General features: G+C 37.5%; 1 protein-coding gene across 2 annotated transcripts in view; it reads right to left on the reverse strand.

The window, feature by feature from the left end:
* Nucleotides 1–6,414, reverse strand: part of sorcs3b (sortilin related VPS10 domain containing receptor 3b) — a 67,231-nt gene that overhangs the window by 59,161 nt on the left and 1,656 nt on the right. The gene's annotated exons all lie outside the window — the stretch shown is intronic.

The raw sequence follows: 6,414 nt of genomic DNA on the forward strand, positions 1-6,414 counted from the left end.
AATATTACATCTAATTTTAATCATGAATTTCCCCATATTTTTCTGTTTTTTTTTAGTTAAACTGATACTGATTTGGAATGAAAAAAAAGATTTGAAAGACATTTATAAACATTGAGTAAACTAAATCATTTGATGCAGGTTATTTAAATAACAATAAAAAACCTTTGGTCTCCTTTTGCTTTCCATTAATATAAAGACTTAATTAAAGATTTTACAATTATTATTTTACTCACTGGGTAATTTGTTGAACAGCTTCAAAAGTGAATCAGATTTTTGATTGCATTTGTTTGAAGAAAAAATTAAAGCAAACAAAAAAAAATAATTAATCAAGCTGTTGATCATAATGTACAGAGAAAAAAGAACCAATATGAATATAAATGTAGACCAATACCATTGATAAATTCATCTTTTTTTTTTAGAAAACTGTGATACATTAAAAAAGAAATTTCCCAAAAAATTGGGCAGAAAAAAAGGCAGAGAAGCTTTATTTTGAAAAATGAGTGTTAGGTTATTCATAGAAGCAATAATCTCCAAAACAGGGCCACCGGCTTTTTGTTTGTTCTAAAAGAATATGAATTATGAGCTCATGCCAGCACTGGATCCTGTGGCAACATAATTAACCGCAAATAAACACTCAAATAAGCTCATACAGAGTCCTAAAGTGGATTCACGTACTGTCCATTGAATTTTTTCACTCTCTGTTCAAAAGAAATGCTCAATGCTTCTCATTACCTTTACCCTCTGTCCAAAAAACAGACAAAGCATGTGTTTATTGGTTTCTATTTTCATCTTAAGCATTTTTTTGACCTTTAAACAAAATGTAACAATACAAAAAAATCCCTGTTATATGGTTTGATTTGTTAGACTTTGAATAAAATTCAGCCAAAACACCAGAAGGGCAAAAGAATGCTGTTTTCTATGTGTAGAAATTTTGACAAACGTGTTATTTTATAGTAAAATGTTTAGCATATAGGATATTTTAGTGTGTCCATCTTGGCTTTATTCTCAGAACTTTTTTTATTCCTATCTATTGGTTTTTGTGTTGGTATTGTATTGGTTAATAATAACAACAATGTATTGGTTATCCTTAAATTGCACAACTGCTTAATTAACCTATTTTTCAATACTATTTTCCTAAAACATGCCAAAATAAGTATAAATAAATGAAGAAAACAACATTAATCTAAATAAAATGAATGTTTGGATTAAAAAAAATCACAAAATAAGAAAAAAAAAGATAAATCTGCTGAAAAAGGTGGTTTAAATGTAACTATTTCATACATCTTGGTTTGGTTTGGAGAAAGCTCTTTGCATTCAACACCAATCTTGGAAAAATGAAGTTATTGAAAGTTGTAATTTCCTCGAGGACCCAAACTTTTGTGCAAATCCAACATGTTGAAAATAACAAGAGAAGCCTGCAGACCAGAGTGTTAAGCAGAAAACAACAGCATTAAATCTGAATTGAAAGGCTTTTTGCCGCAGCTCTGAGGATATGTGGAAAAGCATTTGTGACATTCTTCAGATTGGCACTTTGTGTTTCAATTTAATCATTAAAACAAAATATTTTACCTGTTTCTGCAACAGCTCTGCCTAAAGCTTTGGCTCTGCAGAATCTGTAGGTTTTCAGTTCCATAGGTATTCCAAAAAGAAAAAAAAACTTTTTTGTTTGGTGATGGATCATAAAATGTTTTTTTGGTTCTTTTTAGTGTCATCCACTGAGGAATAGCAACCTGCTTCCTCCCCCAAAGACAGATGGAAATGTGTCCCCCCCGTCCACAACCTTGAACAGAATAAAAAATGTTTGACTGGAATTTGTCACAACGTCTCCCAAAAATGTCCATCCCCACTTACTTGCTAATTCACAATGCCTCTGGTTTTAACAATAAGTGATTACTCAATGAGAAAGCGACCAGTCATTTTAAAGAATTTGCTCCAGAATGCCCAATGACTGAGTACTCTGTTTTCTAAATGTGCCATTCTGTGTTTGGAAGTTTTCCATCATCTCCATTGATTGCATAGAGCGGGTGGTGCTACGGGTTGGGTCTTTTGTAACTCACAAGATAGGAAAAGCAATTTTCCCCCTGCAACTAATACATTCCTGTCACCATAAAGTGCCAAGTCAAACAATTATTTAAGCTGACTGCCACCTGAGCAATCCTGTCATCTTTAAACATGACAGAACCTGCTGTATCGCTTCAGGCAATGCGCTGCTTCAAGGTCCAGCGGTTCTCCACACAGGGTGTTACCATGGAGGGGTCGCACAGACGACTTGATTAGGGGGGAAAAATAATAATTTATCATTTTTAAAGTCCCACTCTGACTGTCTTTTGACCTATAGTAAAAGTGTTTCCAGTAGTTTTATATTTTTTTAATTTCTTGTGTTGTTTTCTAGGATATAGTTTCTGCAGAGCGGCAATAGTTCATCAGAAATTTGCCTCTGAGTTGTGGGTGGAACCGTTCCGTTAGTGTGATGTAAGCCTTCCCTCACTTCCCATCATCCATTTGTTTATGTGTGCTCCCGCTAGCCTAAAGCCCCTCACAACATTAGCAGTGCAACAAAAAGGGTGAGCAACATTGGAGCTTATTTATTTGTACAGTTTAGAGTCAAGTCAGATGAGGAAAACAAATACGTACACGGATCTATTTGTCTACAAGTGGGTGGCTTTTTCAACTGCATTTTTTCATCTGCTCCTGATTCACAATAATTTGAGTGAAGATTTTTTTTTTAAATCTTTGAGAAAAATGCCACAAGAACATGTTAAAAACACAATTTTCATTGAAGTGGGTCTTGAAAGCAAAACTTTGTGATGATTAATGAAAATATCTTTCAAAGTGAATTTACATACTTGGATTTTTCCAATCAAATAATAAAAAAAATGCATAAATTTGTTTCCAAGACGATCGCAGTGATCCTCCATCTACCTCCTGGCGACAGGTAATAAACTAATTAATCACATGCAAAACTGTCAATCATGATTCTGAAGCTGTTTTGTTCCTTTGATGAGACAAAACTAACTTTCAGAAACATCGATCAATTACAAAAGGAATAAAATCCCTTTGATGTCAATGTGTTTGAATGAGCAGCCCCGTATTTGCTGCTTAAAATGCACTTTGTGCAGCTAAGATAAATCCCGAGTACAGAGGAAGTGCTGAGAGCATATGTTGATGTGATGCATTATGGTCCCCAAGCACAAATGATTCATGGAAAAAAAGGCACACATGCATGTCATCTGAGGAGTGAAAACTGGGATTTCACTGAATTATTTCTAGAGAGAGGTTGAAACTTCCATCCCGGGGTGTCACGGGAGAAAAGAAATGATAAGGTAGAGGGGTGATGGAATCAGAAAGACTTCATTGGCTGAGGTAAACTCTGCTCCTGCTTACTACATATTTTTTGTTCCTGTTGATTAAGTGCAAAAGTGTGTAAACTTTATAAGCTCTTTAACAGACAGATGATACTTGCACCAAATGTACAAGACAATAGCACATCTCAGCGAACCAAAACATCCTGTGCCAGCAATGCTGCCCAAGTTGGAGCATAACTGCTTCCCATGACAATACCCATCACAGCAGCCTCAGCTACAAAATGGTTCCAAGCTCAGCAAAAGACACATCAGCCTGAGCTGTGGTCACAAAGAGTGACTGAGGCTCCAGAGGGTCGTATGAAACACAGACTCACAATTTACATCAGCATCCCACAATGGCATCAGCGGACAGTGCAGCTCTGAAAGGCTGCAGACAGGCAGGATTAATGAACAGGTGTGTAGTGCTGACACCCCCAGGGACAAACAGGTTGAGGGCGAGAGTGGCTGGGAGAGAAAAGGCTTTTGATTTGGTTTTGCTCCACTGCTGAAACTTCAAAATTCTTATTTAGTTTTGGTGGTTGGAAGAAAAAAAAAGACATATATTTATTTCAGTTTTTTTAAAGGAAACCTCAGTGGCTTTCGTGAATGCAAAATGTGTCACAGAGGGGGAATAATTTTTACTCTTTTGTGAGAGCATTAACTTTCCTGATAATCGACAAGCATAGCATGCATCCAAACCCTTTTATCTTTCAAGCGGGGGGGCTGGAAATGAAAAGGTTCATGAATAAAATGCACAAGCCTGTCTAAAAATATTGAAACTTTTTAATTTGAGAGATCTCGCTGTGAATTTTAATGGCAACGTTTAAAAAAAAGGATCAAATGGTGGTATGATTTTAAAAAAGAGGGGGAGACTTCTTCCTATAGGAGATTAAAAAGTGGTCAGACCCCTTTTTGATTTGGGAAATCTAATTCCATCTGATTTTATGGATCAAGGATTTTCCTCGCGACCGGCTCTGGCATGTTAAATGGAATGGTTGTCTGTCTAATGAAGCAGTTTGAAAACAGGTGTCCCCCAGGGCCAGGTCATTTCCTCTTTTTTTATTGTCTATTTATACCAATGAGATTATATGCAACAGTAACAGCCTCATTCCGGCTAAGTGTGTCTACAACACGACCCAGGAGGCCTGTCTGACTCCCAACCAGTCACAATAATATAATAAAAATATATCCGGGGCATAAAGCGAACAGCTGGCTGCTGTTTTCTGACAGTCTTTATTATAAGATCTTTCCTTTTATGGAAATTATTTACATCAACATGTAGAAGCACAAGGCGTGCCGCATCCTTGCAGTCAATACGAACGCTCATTTGGCTCCTACACACTACCCTGGTTTGGTCAGCTGTCTGAGAGGAGCTTGCAAAACTGGTCAATGAGGAGCACCAAATCATTTGGCTGCCAATAACTCCCTAATCACCAGCTGGCATGCAGACGAAGATTCCTGCCTTCAAGGGGGAGGGGAATCCCAGGAGGGAAGGATGTGCTGCTTTGGATTTTTACAAAGATTATCATCATATCATCGAGTAGTCATGTGACCAAAATGTGCTTTCTCTCTTGCGTATTTATAGATAATTTTTAATCAGATTTACATTTTTTTTTTCTCCAGCAGATTTGAGTCATTACAAATCATATCTCCATCCCCATTTAAATTCAGGACAGATTTAAGTATGCACAGCTAATCAATACTACATGCAGTTAAGGAGCATGAATTTAAAAAGGAATTTGCGAGGTATATGTTTTATTCCCGTGGTCGATCCGATCGATGATGCTTCTCCTAAACTCGGGGAGATAAGGGGGGGGGCTACGACTCCAGGCTTTGATGTTCTGAGACAATCCCAGAAACCGCAAGATAGACTCGTGGACAGATTTGGGGATTCATGCACTGAAACTCTTGATCAAATCTGAACTTCTGAAGATCCACCGCTGCAGCCCTCACCACCACCACCTTAGACATCTTTCTCATTTTATTCCCTGAGGGATTTGACATCTCGGTCAAATCACAGAAAAAAGTATTGAAGTGAAAATTTGATAGAACTACCTCAGAGCACAGGAATGAAGTCATTTTCCTTCAAATGTCCCTTTAAGATTGAATTTATTATCAGTCATTTACATCTAATATGGCCTGAGCTCTAACATTTAGTCATAAAATCCCATTAATTTAAACTCTGCAGTTTCTCTCGCACTTTCGAGACCACGGAACCCAGTTCCGACTGCATAAATCTCAAATCCTGACTAGCTGCAGTGACAAGCCCGTCATAGATGAACGGTGAGCGACGTCCTGCAATAGAAGAGACCATCAATGGTGAAAACATAATAAAGCGACCACATATTTCACTGTGCATCCCACAAATCACTTTTTATGAGGTGCATATCTGGGCTGTCGTCAATGACCCATCAACATGACAAAATCTCAGGGGTACCTCTAACATTTTGAATCTCAATCTAGAGGTGTGTGTGCACTTGCAGTTTTAGATGTGGCCCAAAGTTAATGTTTCCATCACACCTCTGCCCAGAAAATTAAGGTGAAGCAAATCACTTGAAGTCAAAAAATGCAAAGCAGATCATTTCTTTTGTAGAAGGCTGTTTGTAGTTTGAAGATCTTTGTGTCCGATAAATGCCGCTCTTTGCAAACAGACGGCACGCTGCACAGGGAAAGATAAACTCTCCTTGGAATTCTCTTTGTGATGCTAAAACGGTGTGCATTCGCATTCGCAGCGTGCAGCCGTGATGTCTACATTTGTGTGTATGGTTATTGTGTTTTTATCATCCCCCTTCTTAAAGTTGTGCTCTTTTTACCGCCAAGCAGCTCTTGAAGTGCACGGCTTAAAATCAATTTAACATCAAACACTGAGCAACAGGGTGTTATTCACCCAGATATTTACACAGGTAAGTTTAAAAAAAATAGCAGAAGGTCAGACAGTCTTTCATTAGTGATGATTAGAAGCCAGGGTTGTCTCTTTCTTTATTTTAGTGACTACACCTTCCAGGGAGACCTTGTTTGATAATTTCATAAATAATTAATGTGTTTTGATTGCTGGTAAAATGCCTGACCA

Source organism: Oryzias melastigma, linkage group LG15 (assembly GCF_002922805.2).
Source record: "Oryzias melastigma strain HK-1 linkage group LG15, ASM292280v2, whole genome shotgun sequence".
In the NCBI taxonomy this organism is placed as follows: domain Eukaryota; kingdom Metazoa; phylum Chordata; class Actinopteri; order Beloniformes; family Adrianichthyidae; genus Oryzias; species Oryzias melastigma.